At 35.7% G+C, this 20,450-nt stretch overlaps 1 protein-coding gene and 1 long non-coding RNA gene across 3 annotated transcripts in view; one reads left to right on the forward strand and one right to left on the reverse strand.

Moving 5' to 3' along the window:
* Positions 1-20,450, forward strand: part of LOC145246825 (cilia- and flagella-associated protein 300-like) — a 488,667-nt gene that overhangs the window by 418,246 nt on the left and 49,971 nt on the right. The window lies entirely within an intron of this gene.
* LOC145246828 (uncharacterized) overlaps positions 5,851-20,450 on the reverse strand; it is a 67,677-nt gene continuing 53,077 nt past the window's right edge. Inside the window, exon 2 of the long non-coding RNA XR_013863173.1 lies at positions 5,851-6,716. This is a non-coding gene — a long non-coding RNA (uncharacterized LOC145246828). The remainder of the gene's footprint in view (positions 6,717-20,450) is intronic.

Raw genomic sequence — 20,450 nt, forward strand, 5'->3', positions numbered from 1 at the left:
TCAGGTTTTTAGTTAGCACTTGCTAAATGGTGACCCTTCTATTATTTCAATGTTTCATTTATTTCCATTTTAATATGAATGCCTGTATTTCGCTCCTTTAAGAAGCAAGTTCTTAAGTTGGGCACTGCCTAGGAAATAAAGCCGATCAGTTGGCCTTGTGTAAGATCGCGATTTCCGGTCGCTTGATCATTGTAGATTGTCTTAATACCGCTGTGTTCGTTATATAAATGTTAATTTCTTTTCATTCCCATTGTTGGTGGCCCAGGTGTAACGTTCATTGCTAATGGAGTCAAAGGTAGCTTTGTGGCGGGGTTCAAATCCCTCAGCCAGTAGCAATTGTCACTTCCTTCACTGATGATTGCGAAAGCATAAAACACTAGTGTTTGTAGGTATAAAAAAATAATTATAACATATATTCTTCATTTTCTTCCTTCTCTAAAACATAACTTTATGTCCCAATTCATATTAAATGTCGGTGTGGTTCTTGGCTATCCTCCAAACCACTATCGGCATCAAAAAATGGCCCTACTAAAGCCATGAACCATGCCACAGAGTTTTTGTTTGTTTGTTTATGCCTTATCAACATTCAATGATAATTATACCTAGATATGATAGGTTTTTGTCTTAGCAAACACACTCATAGGCTGGAAACAACTTATCATAAATTAATTATTTAGTACTGAAAATTCCACTGCTGTTGGATAATTTATGATGTTTTTTTTAAATATTAGTTAATTTTGTTTTCAAATTACCTGCCCTTAGTTGAGAGTTCTCCATTTCTTGAAATGTGTTAGGTTGGTGCAAATAAATGTCGTTTATATATATATATATTGTTGAACGTCAAGAAACATTATTTTTGCACCAATCTAATACATATGTTGTTTTTTTTCTTGAATGCTGCTTGGTTGTAAAATGGGGCTAATCATGGTGGGTGTTTAGCTTGATAGGAAAAGGAAACCTAAGTAAAGTGCAGTTGCTCTTAATTGAGCTTCCTTATTTGTTATTGTTCGTTGCCATAACAGACCTCGACCCATTTCCTTTCCTCCACTCTCTCTCTATCATTTCCCCCTCTTTCTTTTTCACTCACTCCTCCTCTTTAGATCTTTCTCCTTTTTACTCTCCCTCCCTTCTCTACATTTCTCATTACTGTCTCCCTTTTCCCCACTTTCTTCCTCTTCTCTCATCTACCTCTCCTTCCTTCCTCTTTTATTTCACAATTTCTCTCATACTCGTTCATTTCCCTTTTCCCCCAATCTACTACTCTCCTCCCTTCGACTCTCTTTTTCTCTCTATCTTATATATATCATCTCTTTCTTTCCAATATACTACTCTCTCTCTTTATATATATATATAACTACTTAATTTACTCACATAAAATTAATATACGAAAGTATAAATTTATGCGTGAACTTTAAGTATTTACTTCAAAAGTGCTCAATACGTAGGTAGAGCTAGTTAGTAATTTATAAAATATATATGGCGATTAAACTACACTGATTATTCCGCGTTTTATAAGCCTGAAGAGTCCTAGAGTGGATGAAACGCGGAATATTCTGTGTAGCTTAATCGCCATATATATTTTATAAATTACTATATATATATATATATATATATATATATATATATATATATATATATATATATATATATATATATATATATCTTTCTCATTTCTATTTCTCCTCAATGTAACTCTTTTCGTCCCCTCTCTTCCTTCTGTTTCGCTCCCATCTCCCTTTCCTCTCCTACCACATCTATCTCCCCCTCTCTCCAGGCTTGACAAATATAGATAGAGGAGAAGGGAAGAGGTTTAAAAATGATCACAGAATCTGTTGCCTTGGAATGGCAAAACATTCATGCTGTTTTATTGCCAACCCTTTTAGTGTTGTAATCCCTTATTTGTTATAATCAACACTCGACATAATAATGTTCTTCAAATGTTGACCAAATGATTAGATGACCTTGAGTGAGATGATTTAAACATTAAAATATTCAGTATTTCGTCCAAGTTTATCATATACATTTCCATCTATATTATAAATAGCGATGTGTGTGTGTATATATATATATAGAAGTGAACGTGTGTGTGTATGTATGTGTGTGTGTAGATTTTCCTACGCAATAACTGTCAATTTTCAGTCTACAGACTCGAAATTTGATATACAGGGTACTGAGATTTGGGAAAATCTGTAATCCGTTTTCGGCCAGAAATTTGTCTGTTAAAAGGTTCAAGTTTAACGATTTGACCTCTGAGAACTCTACCAAACTCCTCTGACAATTTTAGGTCTAAACACTAGAAAATTTAGACATAGGTTCCTTGGACATGGATCTAAATTAATAACTTGATTTGAGTCCAAAACAATAAACGTTAAGGCGTCATAGTTAAAAACATTGACCGCCTTTTTTTTTTTTTTTTATTTGCTCAATATAAACATCCAAACACCCGGGCAACGCCTGGCTGAAATGCTAGTATATATATATATATATATATATATATATATATATATATATATATATATATATATATATATATATATATATATATATATATATATATAAGGTTTTTATTTTTCAGAGGTAAGGTAACCAATGAAGTATAACGAGGGTAATACAAGAGTGCTCAATACCAAAGTAGACCAAGGTATACTTTTAATTTGGTTTTACATAAGCAGTAATGTGTTGCTACACAGTCATGGGCATGTTTCGGCCAGTTGGTTTTTAGTAACTAGAGACCTCTTGAGGCAATACAGCTTATATGAAAGCAGAGTTCATCACCAAAGTTAAGCAACGTTGAGCTTGGTCAGTACAAAAATGGGTGACCATTTTGGAATTCCAGGTACTGTACGTGCTCTCCACTTATCTTGGCATTGTTTCCAGTCATCCTGGACTTCTCCTTGCCACTGGACTCAAACAGTGCCGACTCAGGAGAGGTGTGGTTGAGAATTGTGCAACCCTTGCAGGGAGTATCCATTGTCTCTTGAGACTGAACGGAGGCATCGATATAATATATATCCTTTTTTTTTAAGCTTGAGTAATTGTTCATATCAGTCATGAATACGTCCTTGACAATCTGTTCGACAATGATGTTGTTGATGTTGAGGTATGGTTGTGCTTAGACCTAGTGTAACATAATGCATATGAGCATGTGGGAAAATAGCAGCAGCGGCGAAAGATGGCTGCCTTGCAAAGAGATTAGCAGCAGTAGATAACAAAACGCACATATGCAAATTAGGAAGTGTGCACGAGAAGAAAAAGTAAAAAACAAAAGGAGAAAAATATGCAGCACATGGTCAGGAGAAGGAAAGTGTGCATCGAAGAAAATGGACGCGTAAAGTCGAGAACAAAAATGGGCTGGCTTTGGTTGGCATGTGGTCAGAGGAAAGAGAAACACAAACCAGGCTAGATGGACATGCGGTAGCGAGAGACTTTAAGTGGTGCCGAGACGGGAGAGTAATGCGTAGTAAAAACTTTCGATAAAAGGAAAAAAATGACAACCCAAATTTTATTCGTTTCTTTAATTTGTTTGTATATAACTGCAACGTTACACTAGGAGGTCTACCTTCCTAGGTTTTGCATTCCCTCCGAGATATCTATGAGGCTGCGTGTGTGACTGGAACTACATAATCAGTGTGTAGAATTCTTCTGACTGTTCGATCCCAAGGCCAAAGCATGTTTGCAAGCTGAACATGTAGGAAACTGAGCAACAGAAAGTCTCACAGTTTGTCTGGCGTTCGAGCACTTCAAGGCCTTCCAGATGACTTTCCTTTAAGTGCCGAACTTATAGCTCTGAAGTTTGCAACCCATAGCTGTATTGATTTTTTATCTGAAACAACATCATGCCGTCCTAACTTGTAATGAACTCGAAAAGTTCTGTGTTGCAGTTACAGATTCCCCATTCTTCAAAAACATTTTTATACAGTAAAATCACAATGTGCATCAGTCCAAATAATATTATTTCATGAGGCTACATGAAAAAGAAAATGGCAGGTTATTAGCTAAATGAAAACATCATTGGCACTTGCATAAGTTCATTAGCAACATATAGTTGAAAGTTTAATATGTGGGAGGTACTTCTGCCGTACCCTATATATATATATATATATATATATATATATATATATATATATATATATATATTTATATATATATATATAACTACTTAATTTACTCACAAAATTAATATACGAAAGTATAAATTTATGCGTGAACTTTAAGTATTTACTTCAAAAGTGCTCAATACGTAGGTAGAGCTAGTTAGTAAGTTATAAAATATATATGGCGATTAAGCTACACTGAATATTCTGCGTTTCATCCACTCTAGGACTCTTCAGGCTTATGCACGAATTTTGTGGTTGTTTGTCGTTTTTATATAAGCACCTTCTATTGAGATTTTAGTAAGCCAATCAGCTTTCTAGTATCCACCGCTTCCTTCCTATCAGCTAATGAGTATGCACTTATCGGACAAAGGCCTATTTGACCTCTGCTTGACCTGTTCCTTTGTGTGTGCTCTATTTAGCCTGGATATCTAGTTTCTTGATCTGTTTTAAATGGAGGTTAGTGGATTTTTTTTATGTTAGTTTATATACAAATATATATATATGTACATACATATATGCACCAAAAAAAAAAGACACTCCAATAACGGATTCCGTTTTATTAGCATTAATGTGTAGTACGATCCATTAACAATATCACCTATGAAATTATTAATAAAATTCACAATCGTTTTTGCAATACAACCATATTTGATTTGCATACACTTCACTGCTTTATCCACCGAGTTTCAACCATGAATGTCTTACCCACTATGCTTTATTGCTATTCAATTTGAACACTGAATGTTGCTGACGTTTCTGGAAAGCAGAGAGATGTGATAGATGAACAATGGTGTCAACAGGGTGGGACAATACCCAACACTTTAAATAACTCATTGAAATGGCAGAAGGGAGGCATTTTGGTGATCGTTTCATCAGTACGAGGTGTGATTCTTTTTCATACTTACCATATCTTACTCCCTCTCCATTCAGATTTTTATCTGTGCTGTGATCTCAAAGATAACGTTTCTCAAAAACCATCTTATTGTCGCCATGTTAGGGGTCAGAAATAAAGATCCAAGAGAGTAATTTAGTATACAAATATATTAACAACGAACGGAGCAAAAGCACATTGTAATCAGAGGATTACCAGCGAGACTTTTTGGTCCAACTATCAAGGCTGTCTGCTGGAATATTGACTCCAACTAAGAGGAGTACCTGTTGCTATTTATTGTTGGGATAGTTCATGTCTCTCTTTGATGGAATAGTCATTACTGACCAGCCGTGGCACTCTTCACGAATCGTCGCCATTGACTCTGGTTCTGTGTCATTCTGAGCAACTCAGCCATGCTAATCTTTGCTTTTAGTGTTCCACGTCCTCTTTTGTCAGGGGTTGTATCAAAGAGCAGTCCCCCAAATCACAATTTCCTGTCATTGATGTTGTCCAGTAGTCTTCGACATGGTCCAATCATCTCCAGAATCCATTCGTTTGTACGTTTCTCCTCCCAGCTTCCACAAAGAATAGTTTGTGTGGGTATGGGTAAATACTATAACAAAAAAAATCACAAAATATTCCTGGACTGAAGAAGACTAACACAGTTAAAATCAGGGAAAATACCAAGAGAGTAGTGTTAAAGAGTTATTGATAATTTTGCACATTTTCGGCTTATGTAAACTGCCGGAATATGCTAAGTGCTGATCAAATTTTAAAACGCCAGAAAAAAAGAAAATACCATGAGAGAAAGCATTTATCATATAGTAATTTCAATAAAGAAAAATTGAAATACAAAAAAAAAAATAAATAACTTACAGTGAATTTCATGAATAAATATATATTTATTTTGTAAGATATTATGTAGCAACAAATGAACACTTTTTTGTTTTTACTATTTTTTTTTTCTTTTGCAAACTCGGAAAACAAACAATTATTTTTTGTAAATATAGGTATTTATGGTTTATAGTATTCGAATTATTCAGACTACTGTTCTCATCTTGAGTGTTATGTGTTACAAGGCTTGGCCGATGTAACCTCCAATCTTCTTGTGTATCTAGAATCTTTCTGCCGAACTCAAGAATAGCATTTCAAGCAGAACCCTTTATTTAATCCATGGGAATGGCATATGCTTGTTTCGTCAGCCAGGACTCTGTAAAGGGTTGGAGTAATTTACAATTGCACTCTTAGTTGTTGGAGTTAGTTAGCTATTAAAAATGAACTGTGTGAAGCGTTGTTAGAAGTTATCTCCCTTGGATTGTAATTTTGATGACGTATACTCCCTGTTTATGTGAGTTGACGTTTATCTTTTTCGTTCTCAACATACAAATAAAGGCTGAGAACACATTTCTTGTGTGTTATTGGAAAGGCCTTTCGAACGTGTTTTTCATTTTCTCTTTTTTTGGGTGTCAACTTCTACAAAGTGTGTAATTATTTGATTAATTGACTTTATTGACTTTATAATTACCCAACATTAGTATCGCCCGCATTGAGGATTAAACCTTCAGCATCCAGAAGAGTGTCACTTACAACTGAATTTCACAAAGTACTTTATCCGTTACACCATGGGTCCTAGAGGTTTATGGTTCAATTGAAGTAATTATACTTATGCAAAGAACGACCTGTTTTTCCATAAATGTTGTGCCGGCAGCTTACGTTAACTGCCGGAATATGCCGAGCGCTGATCAAATCTAAAAAAAAGATAGAAAAAAAAAAACATTTATCATAAAGTAATTTTAATGAATAAAAATGGAAATACAATAAATAAATCAACCTAGGGTAAATTTCATGAATAAGTTTTTATTTTTTTGTAAAATAATGTGTAGCAACAGATGAAAACCTTTTCTTTTTTTTGGCTATTTTTCTTTTTCTTAAGAAAATTTTTTGTTTTAAGAAAACTTTTGGTGGGATTAAGAAAAAAATTATTTTTTATGAAAATATTTTAAAAAATTATTTACTCCATTATATTTTCTGTTAAGGTTGTTAAGGTGTAAGCTGTTCTCTTTTTGGAAGATTTTTGGTTATTTGCTGGGGATTCCCAACGAGTTTCACCCCCCCCCACACACACACACACATTGCCTTCTGCATATCAAAGTAATAAAAAAGCAAATAAAAAAAATAGATTAGAATTTTTTTATTTTAACCAAAAAGGACTTTTAATCATATCAAAAGTATCTTCCTTTTTCATATTATTTCTCAGTACTAGGACTTATTTATTTAATTTTTTTTTGTTTTTTGTTTTTACTCACGTTCACCACTAACAAAGCATATTGTCACTTGGACGTAAGGAGCTGCTGCTGCTGCTGCTGCTATTATTATTATTATTATTATTATTATTATTATTGTTATTATTATTATTGTTATTATAATTATTATTATTATTATTATTATTATTATTATTATTTTTTGTTTATTATTATTATTTTTTTTTTTTTTTTGTTTATTATTATTATTACATTTTCACCCCAAACAAAGCACAGTGCTACTTTAATGCAGGAGGCTACTGTCTTGAACATAAGTTGCAGGGATACTATGTAGGGAGTTGAGCAGCAAGACGTCTGTTTACATTACACTTAAACTTCTGCATGTCAGTACAGTCAGGGAAGCAGGTACCCGGAAGGAAATTCCAAAGTCTAGCAGTTCCAGGGAAAAAAAACTATTAGAGTAGAAGGCTTTCTGACATCTGTGGATCTCTACTGTGTAGGGGTGGCATTTTCTGCTTGTCATGTTTGTCGGGGGTATTTGGGACCGTGTCTAGGAAAGATTAACAAGATGTTGGTTTATGTTAGATTAGGGAAGCGGGTTGCAGGAAGGAAATTCCAAAGTTTAGCTGCTTGAGGAAAGAAACTACTAGAATAGTAAACTTTGTAGCGTTTAGAAACCTCAACAGTGAAGGGGTGAGATTTTGTTTCTAAGCAGGTTTGTTGGAAATATGTACATCGAGGGGACACAAGTGCAACGAATTCAACAGAGCACATTCCATTAAAACATTGGCAAAACAGGCACAGAGGTGCAACATTGCGGCGATGGGACAGGGGTTGGAGCTTAGTTGACAAAACAGGACTTATTAGATCAAAAACTCTTTTTTGGGCCCTATCCAAGAGGGAAAAGCTAGTGGTGGATGCACCAGTCTAGACGTGGCAACAATAATCCATGCATGGACGAATGGTGAACTTGCAGAGACACAGGATACTCTCAGGTGTGAGTAGTCTTCTAGCTCGATAGAGGGAAGCCACCTTCTTCATAATCTTTGCTATATCCTCAATGTATTTGTTCCAGTTCATATTCCCCGTGAATGTTAAGCCAAGTAGTTATACTTGAGTCTTTAGAGCGTGCGATTAAAATGTTGGCCTTAGGCATCAGCATATCTCTACACGTCACTCCCATTTCACAGTTCTTTAAAAACAATGGATTCTATGGAAAATAATTCTTTCCTTTGTCGAATAACGAAAAGATTTGTTACCGTTTTCTTTCTATTTTTTACTCAAACCACCAGGAAATGGAAAAGTGCCAACTATTCTTGTACCACCCCACCGAACTTCTATGAGAAATGCCTTTCATATTTTCCATATCATTGCCAACGTGTGATATTGCTGTCAGCCAAACATGCTTTCATCAACTCCTCCACGGCACTTGTTGTTTGTTCCACCTTCATCGCACCGGGTTCCAATTTTCTTGGACCGCTCTCTCATCTGATAAAGCGAAAAACATCACTAAATTCCTCAGAAGCATGTGCATCATTATTTCTTCATGAAAAATTGTATTTAGTAAATATCATTACTCTATGAATAATACCATCATCATCATCATCATCATAAATATCATTACTTTGTGAATAATACCATCATCATCATCATCATCATCATCATCATCATCATCATAAATATCATTACTTTGTGAATAATACCATCATCATCATCATCATCATCATCATCATCATCAATATCATTACTCTGTGAATAATATCGTCATCATCATCATCGTCATCGTCATCATCATCATCATCATCATAAATATTATGACTCTGTGAATAATATCATCATCATCATCATCATCAATATTATTACTCTGTGAATATTATCGTCATCATCATCATCATCATAAATATCATTACTCTGTGAATAATATCGTCATCATCATAAATATCATTACTCTGTGAATAATACCACCACCACCACCATCATCATCATCATCATCATCATCATCATCATCATCATCATCAATATCATTACTCTGTGAATAATATCATCATCATCATCATCATCTGTGAATAATATCGTCATCATCATAAATGTCATTACTCTGTGAATAATACCGTCATCATCATCGGCTTAACGCCCATTTCACTTGCTGGCATCCGTTGGACTGCTTCCCAACTAATCTATCTTTGGCTAGGCCTTTATTTATCTTTTTTTTCTCTCAGATCCCTCCCTATCATTTTCTCTTGTTTTCCGGCCTTCCCCTGTGAAATGACCTTGCTACCTCAACTGTTCTACATCTAGTAAATCAAACACTTTCAGCCATTCTTTCAACATGGCCATACCATCAGACTCTCCCTATACCATTCAAATTTACAATTCCTGTAAAATCATCACAACTAAGCTTGTCTTTAAGAATCACATTACACATCCATTGTATCATTCTCACATCATTTCTCGTCATGCAACGCATTTCCTCAACCCTCATTGACCAGGTTTTACTTCTATACATAACCACACTATGTATGCATGTCTGATAGACTTTTCCAATGGTCGAATAACTGTACATTTGATACTTCCACATTGGCTACTATGTAGTTGAGGGAATGGAAATTAGGCATCTCACTGCCGATGCAATCTTCTATCAGTATAAGAGCCAAATATGTCCTAAAATGGAGTACTGTTGCGACATCTGGGCAGGAGTTGCTAGGTGCACCCTATCCTGCCTTGATAGTGTTTAAAATGACTTCGAAACTTGGTAGGTGAAGCCCTTTTCTCTTCCCCGCAGCTTCTTTCCGACAGAAGAGACGTTGCTAGCCTTTCTCTGCTCCATTGTTATTTTCATGATAAGTGCTCGTCTGAGCTCCAATCCATTGTAGCCCCTTGCCAAACTTTCACAAAAAAACACTCGACTAGCTACAACCACTATCAACAATTTCCTCCACTCTGTGTCTCTGCTTAAATCTAAATGCAGATTCCATAAACACAGCTTCTTTCCTGGAACTACCCACCTGTGGAACACAGTATCATTGGTCTGCTTCCTGGTCGACTGCAGTATGGTAGCCTCCACGTCTAATGTAAACAAGTTCTTGTTGAGCCGTCCCCTTAAATAATAAAATTCTACCAAATTTACACCATTAATGATTACTACACTACCTCCTTACATTTATTAACCCTTATCCTTGAGTGGCCTTTGGGCCTTCATAAGTGATTCTTTTGTAAAAAGTGAAAAAAGAACGGAAAAATCTATTTATAAAAAATAATTATTTTTATTTGCTAATTAACTACTTTTCTGATGCCCACCTTACAGATAATAATGAACTCTCTCACTTACTATAAAGATCGGGAGAATGTGTCTCTTAGCATTATGCATAAGATATACACACTTGGTAGTCGGACTGATGTATAACCATTATCGTTATTTGTTGTAATTGCTTTTCTGCTCAATATATTTAGTTTCAACTTTTTTTTTTTTTTTTTTTTTTTTACATAGGCATCACCACATTATCAAGGCCAAGAGGCCACTCAAGGATAAGGGTTAAAGAGTGTACAGTAGAAATTGGACATTATAGTAATCATTAGTAATGAAAATTTGGTAAAGTTGATAACTTATATGGAACGGCTCATCAAGAACTTATTTACGTTAGACTTGAAGACAACCATATTGTAGTCAGCCGGAAAGCAGGAAAACGGAAGACAATTCCACAGGCGTGCAGTTCTAAGAAAAAAGCTTTGTTCATGGAATCTACGTTTAGGTTTAGGCACAGATAAAGAGTGGGGGGAATTATTGATAGTGTTTACAGCTAGACGAGTGTTTCTTGTGAAAGTTTGGTGAGGGGGGACCATAGATTGAACCTCATTCGAACACTTTCCATGAAAATAACGATACATCAGAGACAAACTCGCAACATCTCTTCTGTGAGATAGAGGTTGTAAGGAAGAGAAAAGGACATCTCCTACGAGACTACGAAGTCTATTTTGAACTCTATCAACTAAATACCGAGTTTTGTCTTTCTTCCAAACTCTTACCAATCCACAACAAAGACGGTGCAAAATGTTTGCAAAGAATGACAGTTCAAAGTCTGAGAACTTTCTAGAGAAAAGGAAGTGTTTGTCTGTAAGGAGAAATGAAGTGCACATGTTTGTTTTGGCTGGTGCCGCATGCTTGTATGTGTATAAACGGCTTGCCTCTGTTTTGTTGGTGATAGAATTTACATACATTTACGAGGCTTGTTTCAAAAGTAAGGCTTCCTATTTTTTAACTAAAAAACTAAAATGCTGAAGACAAAATAGGATACATTTAAAGCTTTAAAGCGGGGGGAGGGGGCTGTATCCATGGGTCGCTTAATTCATAGATTTGAGACCACTTCCATTGTCTTCCTTGGAAAATTTTACACATATGATATCAATTTAATCAAAATAGAATAGATTAAAGTTTTAGAAGGTTTGGTTCCTATAGCTCCTTTATGTTAGGAGGACATTTCCAGATTCTTGACCATTTCCATTATCTCTATCAGAAAATTATATATATATATATATATATATATATATATATCCCAACACACATATATATATATATATAGTCCCATATATATATATATATATATATATATATATATATATATATATAGTCCCAACACTGATATATATATATATATATATATATATATATAGTCCCATATATATATATATATATATATATAGTCCCAACACTGATATATATATATATATATATATATATACATATATATATATATATATATATATATATAGTCCCATATATATATATATATATATATATATATATAGTCCCAACACTGATATATATATATATATAGTCCCAACACTGATATATATATATATATATATATATATATATATATATATATATCAGTGTTGGGACGATAATTGGAATTGGAATCAGAAAACAAAAAAATTGTAACTTTTTGGAGTATTGGAATTGAGAAAATTTGAGCCTATTTTCCGATGCCAAAACCGATTCCTTTTTTATTTGGTTTTAGTTTAATAAACATTTTCCACTGCTTGTAGTAATAATAAAATAATAAATATTTATTGATTGAAACTTCCAGTAAGACAAAAATCTCTAGATCACCCCCTCACAAGCGTATTTTTACGTTTCAGAAAATATAGGGACATTTAAGATGTGTTTTTACAGTAACCAGTATAAAATAACACTTTTATAATGAACTTTTTAGAGATTTATAAAGAATCGGAATCGGTAATTGTATCGGAATCAAGAAAAACATTGGAATCGTTCCATCACTAATATATATATATATATATATATATAGCATAAATTTCATAAAAAATCTCATTCCTCTTATTGGTGCACTTAGAAACTAGGGACCACTTCCATTGTTGTTCCCAGTAAATTTGACATGAGAATATACTTTTTGATTTTATGTAGATTCTCTAACCTTTCTTTCTATAGGGAACACACACACAGACATCGAGTTCTCTCTCTCTCTATATATATATATATAGGTATAGAATATATACATGGATAATAGGATATACTTGAACTTGGATCAGGGGGAAAATGATGGACTTGGTTATTTCTTTTTTTTTTGCATGATGCAGAACTCAAATTTAAATGGCTAAATGTGGGGGGGGATGGACTTAGCCATTTTTTTTTCTTTTTGCATGATGCAGAACTCAAATTTAAATGGCTAAATGTGGGGGGGGGGACTTGGCCATTTTTTTTTCTTTTTGCATGATGCAGAACTCAAATTTAAATGGCTAAATGTGGGGGGGGATGGACTTAGCCATTTTTTTTCTTTTTGCATGATGCAGAACTCAAATTTAAATGGCTAAATGTGGGGAGGGGGGATGGACTTAGCCATTTTTTTTTCTTTTTACATGGTGCAGAACTCAAATTTAAATGGCTAAATGTGGGGGGGGGGACTTAGCCATTTTTTTTTCTTTTTGCATGATGCAGAACTCAAATTTAAATGGCTAAATGTGGGGGGGGGATGGACTTAGCCATTTTTTTTTCTTTTTGCATGATGCAGAACTCAAATTTAAATGGCTAAATGTGGGGGGGGGGATGGACTTAGCCATTTTTTTTTCTTTTTGCATGATGCAGAACTCAAATTTACAGATGTTAACGCCTAAAACTGCACCATTTGTTCATTTTCACCAGAATTTGATGTCCCCTGGTGACTTTTGGGGCTAAATGGGGGAGGGGGAATAAATGCTGCACTTAGTCATTTTTTATGCCTCATTCACCGTGCATTCATGGGGGACCATGCATGCTTCACTTGTTTATTATGCAAATTGCTCCAGACAAGACGTGAAACCACTTGATGTTAGGAGCTAACAAGAACGAAGGATGATTATCGCAAAGGGAGAAGATCCCTATTCAAAAAAGAGCATTGCTATGTAGGAGGAAAGAAGTCAGCAGACATCGAATTATGGATGATAGGATATACTTGAACTTCTCTCTTGGGATGTAAACAAAAACCCATCAAATCAAAGGCTTTCAATGCCAACAAAAAAGGTTTCAATATCCTAGACGTTGTTATTTTGAATTCAAAACAGCAAGTCACTAACAATAGAATCCTCCTTCTGCACCAAATGATTATATAATTTCAGGATAGTGGCATGATAGGTAGGATAATTCAATATTACTAAAAGATTTTGTTTTATGCACATTATTTAAATGTCAAAGACATCATAGCGATTTAATTGTTGAACTAATTCTTTTACATATATTTAATCATTTCGACTTGCGCAATGTGCGTTTACGTGTGTATGTGTTGGTGAACTGTGTACATGTGTTGATATGTTAAGTAGTCTGTGAAAATCTCTCGTTCGTCTGTCAAAGCTCTTCATTCCCAAAAGAGGCTAGGCTGGATTTGCATATGATCTAATCAAATTAATTTTCTTTTTATTATGCAAATTGCTCAAGATAAGACGTGAAACCATTTAATGTAAGGAGCTAACCAGAAAGAAGGATGATTATCGCAAGCACAGTAGATACCTATTGAAAAGAGCAATGCTATGTAGGAGGAAAGCAATCAGCAGAAAGAAAGTTCCACAAGCCTGCAGTTTTTAGAAAGAAGCTACTGGAATAGGAAGCTGTATTACAATAAGTTATCAAAATAGAAAATTGATAATGACCACTAGACCAACAAGTCAAACGAGCTGGAACAAAGGAAGCAGGGAATAAATCAAACAATTCTGAAAAACACATACTATAATAGTATTCATAGAAAGTCTGAGACTAGCAACATCACATATGTGAAAGAGTGGGTGCAGAGAAGAAAAGGTGATAGCCAATCAAATTACAGATACGTTTCTTTACCTTTAATGGGATAAAGATTTACCAGCCTAAATATGACAACAATACTCCATACATGGTCTGATAATAGATTTTTAGAGAAAGAGAATAACTTCAGGTGTGAGTCAGTGTTTAGAGTGATAGAGAGAACCGACTATACGAGAATCAGAAGGAGCAATGGATTTAAGATATGAACTCCAAGAAAAATTTGATGAGAAAGAAAGACCAAGAAGTTTCAGAATCGATTTGTTTTGCGAATCTCAGGAAAAAAAAGGGACACGCCTACGATTGAAAGACACAAGCTGAGTCCTAAAAGAATAAAAACAAAACAAGCCATAACTGAACCCAAGGGAACTTCTAGATTAGCTGTATATGTCAACTGATTCGAAGCAACACCAGAATAGAAAATGGTATCATCAGCATAAATGTTAATTTTCTTAATATTCGGTGAAAGTGCACCATCCGAAGACTTACCTTTAAGAAGTTAATTACAGGGGGAGGTTGAAAATAAGAAAATGCCTTCCAGAATAAACACCCTCAACCTCCTCATGTTAAGAACGGCTTTTGGAATAAACACCCTTTACAGATTGGACAACCAGTGCACATTGACCGTCTACGGGTGGTCCCCCAGTGCACTTTCAGCCAATATTCTTTGGAAGATCATTGATATTGAGAAGAAACAAAATTGGGCCTAAAATAGAACCCTGTTAGGAACACCATCATCGATAGGAAGAGAGAATAAGAGACACCATCTAGGTGTGTGGAGGAAAGAGACTGCATGTGCATTTTCGTTTAACAACGTGTATGTATATGCTGGTGCTGTGTTTAGTAGTCTGTGAAAGTCTTTTATTCATTAGTCAAGGAATAGACTGAATTTTACGTATGCATCTGTGTTGTCTTAATTACGAGGAAAGACAATTTTCAATTAAACACTGTGTGTGTGAAAACATAGAACAAATAATACCAGCAGAATTCACCCCAGGCAGGTTGAACTAGCTTCCTCCGAAAGAGAGAGTGTCAAGGAATATTATATTCATAATTGGTCCCTAGTCATATGTATATCCTGGTTAGGGGAGATGACGATGTTAGGTTTTTGCAGTTCTTGCATGGAGGTGGTGACGTCCTCCTACATATAGCGCCTGGTATTCCCAAATGATCACTCATGCTCAACTTCAAATTGCTTAACCTTGATTTACATTCAATGTCAAAAATCTGACATCATGGTGATCAGTTGAGACGGCGCCCCAAGAAAGTTGAACTTGTCTGCCTTTGTAAGCACAATGGAAATCCCAAAACCTGACGTATACACCGTGAGCCAGTTACCCGTGGGTCAGTTCGACTAAGTCTTTAAGAAAGTTTAAGAAGATCACACCAAAAACAGACGTGATTTGTCATAAAAACCAGTTGTCATTTGTTCTTCAAATATTAATCCAGCCCAATTAGGATTAAGATGAATTATAGCAAATCATAAAAGGCCAAAAAGATTATCTTAATCTCTATTTATAAAGTTGAGCCATTTAACGCACTGACAGTGAGATTAAAACACCGAATTCATGTTTAAACTAGAACAATAAAATTTCTCATATAGGGATCACGTGCAGACAATTAAAGTATCAAGGTTATCTAATTTGCATATTGACTTATAAAACGACATCTCATTAATTCACTATTTGTTCTCATTGTTTTCTAATTCAGTGATTCTTTTCATTCGTTTTATGATACGTAGTTTTATTTACTTATATTGTGAGTAGAAAAATAGCAGTTTAAATGAAGATAAGGTAAAACATTCACAGCAAAAACTCGTCTGATTACAACCACTGTTAATAGTTTTCCTTTCTTCTTCCGTGTACTTAAAAAAGAACAAAACTTCCATGAGTAAAGTTTATACCCATCTTTGAAACTCACTGACTACAGCATGGTCGTTTTCAAGTCTAATGCAAACAAATTACTGTTGAGCCATCTTGTTAAATAACCAAAGATTGCCTAGTTTCAACCATCATTATCAGTCCGAATGTTATTTCATGTTCACCTAACACACTCATTGGCACTTATCCTCCAGTGGCTTATGACCCTTGAGGATCAGTGACTCGTTAGTACATAATTAATTTTCTTATTCTTTTTTAAAATTGTAAATTAAAAAAAAAATTCCCCCCGAACACACACACACACTCACACACAATGGCTAAGTAAACAAGTCTGTTTTTTATAGGTCATTTTTTTACAAGGTAGTCATCACTTATTAAGACCTGAAAGCCACTCGAGGATAAGGGTTAATGAATATAAGGTGGCAGTTTAGTAATTAATTATGGTGTAGATTGGGTAGAATTTGGATTATTTAAGAACTTTACATTGGACTTGTAATCGGCTGGGAAGCAGGCCAGTGGAACAGTGTTCCATGTGTGGGCAGTTCTAGGAAAGAAGCTCTGTTCATGGAATCTGCATTTAGAATTAGGCACAGATAGAGTGGAGAAAATTGCTGATAGTGGTTGTAGCTAGACGGGTGTTTTTATGAAAGTTTGCCAAGGGGGGAGCCATAAATTGGAGCTCAGACGAGCACTTGCCATTAAAATAACAATAGAGCAGAGACAGGCTCACAACGTCTCATCTGTGGGAAAGAAGTTGCAGGATAGAGAAATTGGCATCACCTAGATTTTTAAGCTGGTTTTGAACTCTATCAAAGCTGGATAAGGTGCACCGAGCAGCTCCTGCCCAGATGTGGCAACAGTATTCTATTTTAGGGCATACTTAGCTCTTACACAGATAGAGGATTGCATTGGCAGTGAAATACCTTCTGGAGTGGTAGAATGATCCAACTATTTTTCTAGCGGTCTTTGCAACAAATTTGATGTATGTGTTCCATTTCAGATCAGGAGTGAAGGTCAGTTTCAGAAGCTTGTCAAGACATGATGCTTCCCCAAGACAAGAGCCATTCATTTCAATTGGGGCCAGATGGGGGTCAAAGTGATTATGATGAAGAGAGAAACTTGGTCTTAGGTGCATTAAAATTATGCATTAAGACTTAATATTTTGAATAAAAAAGTCTTCCTCGTTCTTTCCAATCAAATCAATTCTGAGGTTTGCAATTCTTGGTATTCTCAATTATCCTGGACAACGCCGAGACACAGGTCTCGTTTGTCTAAATTAATTAATTCAAAAGTTGAACCTATTTTTCGTATTGACTGTAGCGTCAAAACGTTCTATTTCAAGTTAATTCAACTCTACACAATTTCTATATATATCGTATGCTTATGTAAATGTGATATCAGTCGTAAGGTGAACTAATTTGCATATTAGTTTGGAAAAAGAGATTTTATTAATTAACTATTATTTGTTTTTTTTCTTCTTCTTTTTTTTAAATTCAAAGATTGTTTGGATGTTAATGCAACAAATACTTGTTTCGCAATATCGTTTTATTTCTTAGACAAATATTTAACATTTGTGTTCAAATGTTCCTTTCTTTAGAGCAGAGGTTAATAACCAAGGTTAAATTCGCCCCTAGGGGAGTAAAAAATTATATAATATATGATTGAAGTACCTGATAATTTATAGATAATTATTTTTTTCAGATCGTATCATGTCTAGGAAACGCGATACAAAATTAACTTCAGAATTTTCTATTTAGAAAAACGTTTGATTTTCTTTATTTTTGTGATACGAATGTATAATACTGTTTTTATACAAAACCTAAATTCCTAAACAATAAAAAAAAGGTTCTTGTTTTTCTGTCACTTTATGATGGCTATAAATTTTTTGTATGGAAGTAGGAGGTAAATGGAAAAAAATACATAAAGCCAATGATGGAGGGACGGCTGAGAACGGCTGCTTTAGAGGGACTTGGTTTTTAACAAGATACATGAAAAGGCAAATCGATGTCTCCTTTCCCCAACTTTATGGCGACATTTAAAAAGATAAATAAATTTGCATCAAAATTACAATTTCTATATGAATTTATTATGTTCCCCTCGTTTCTCTTATCGTCACTGTTTCATTAACAAGAATAACAAAATTAGCCTTTTAATAACTTTATTTTGCTGTAAACGTTTTGTCAACAAACAATCTTTGATGGGAAGACTTTCCTTTTACTATCAGCTAGTCAGGTATTTATTTGCTCCCCCACCGAGGAAATTAAGCACAAGGCCGATTTTTAATGTGAGGAGTGAAGGGGAAATGGGGACCAGCTCCCTAGGGAGTAGGGGAGCTGGATAGTGACAATTGGTATGAAGGGTTGCCTCTACATTAATCAAGGTCTTATATGTGGGGTCGCCCCCACATATGGTCTTTGCTTGCAGTATCTGCCGCAACAGATGGTATTTATTTGCTCCCCCACCGAGCAAATTAGGCACAAGGCCGATTTTTAATGTGAGGAGTGAAGGGGTAATGGGGACCAACTCCCCGGGGAGTAGGGGAGTTGGATAGTGACAATTGGTATGAAGGGTTGCCCCTACATTGACCAAGGTCTTATATGTGAGGTTGCCCACACATATGGTCTTTGCTTGCAGTATCTGCCGCAACAGATGGTATTTATTTGCTCCCCCACTGAGCAAATTAGGCACAAGGCCGTTTTTAATGTGAGGTAAAAACCAGCTCCCCTAAAAGTAGGCAAAAAGGGGGCACTCTGGTTACCAAAAATAATAATTGTCCCAGTATAGAGGGTTTCCCCTCCATTGACTGGTACAAATTATCTTAAGTGCAGCATCTGCCGCAACAGATACTACACTTTGAGATATTAAATCTTTTATTCATGTTAAAAAAATACAGAAAAAAAAAAAAAAAAACAACGATGAACAAAAAACTTAGGCACATGGCCAACTCAAAAGGGGGGATTTTGGGGGTCGTTGGTCATCCTTGTCACTCCAGAACTAAACAAAGTCAAAAGTTTCTCCCAGCTAGTATCTTCTTTCACCATAATACCGCATTCACCCTTTCGTATTGGGGGACATCCTAGTAACTCCCAATTTTTAAAACATTTTTTATTGACGTGTAAAAACAAAAAAGATAACAATAAAATGGTAACAATAATTCATTTGTGTCGAGGGCGGGGGAAGAAAAAACAAAAGGTGATTAGTAGGACCCTCCCAACCCCGTCTAATTGATAGACTGCCTGTTCCACTAGGTTTGTAAAAGGAACCTCGCTTCTGCGGGTCAGTCTCTAGGTGGGGATGCCCTCTAGATGGGGGTGAATGGAGAAAAGAAAATTTTTGTGGGTAAGGGATGGAGGTTAGTTTGTATTTCTTTTTCTCCAAGATGGGTAAAATTTAGAGGAAGGGGTGAGAACAAAAATTGCAGGTAAGGGGGGATGGGGATCTTGGAGGCTTCCTAATCGTGGGAGGGATGGAACACACACTCAGCTAGCTGAGAGACTACTTGTTTAATTTTACTTTACAGAACTGCGCGTTCCACACCTAGGCGGGGAACACGTATTCAAATTTGGCTCCTCTTCGTACACACAGACTTGCCACATGTATCCATCTTCTGTCAAATGCCGCGCGATGCAGCCTTCTTCTATCACATCTGATCTTCACCCGTAGTTGGTGTTTAAAGAAAGCGATCAGATCTTGATCAGAAAAAGACAACACCCCCCGGCAACCTTGCAGACGCGACGTCCAAATCACCATTCTCGCCACGGCCAGGATCGTAACGTAGACCATTTGTCTTTCCCGGTCCCACGGCGGCCTCACGTTGTCCACAACATTGGATACAGTAATTGGGCGAGGATGCTCAGGATCGATGCGAGCCGTCACCCCACTGACATACGACCAGTACTGGCGGAGTTCGCGGCAATCGAAGAAAGCGTGATCCGTAGTTTCCACGGCCGTTGTCCCACAACGGGGACAATCAGGCGACTCCAAAAACCCAGAACTGCATTGTATGTTGTTGAGTGGAAGTGCATTTCGGGCCAATCGCCAGGTCAGAGAGAACTCCGA

Source organism: Euprymna scolopes, chromosome 24 (assembly GCF_053919585.1).
Source record: "Euprymna scolopes isolate OS-2025 chromosome 24, ASM5391958v1, whole genome shotgun sequence".
In the NCBI taxonomy this organism is placed as follows: Eukaryota; Metazoa; Mollusca; class Cephalopoda; order Sepiida; family Sepiolidae; genus Euprymna; species Euprymna scolopes.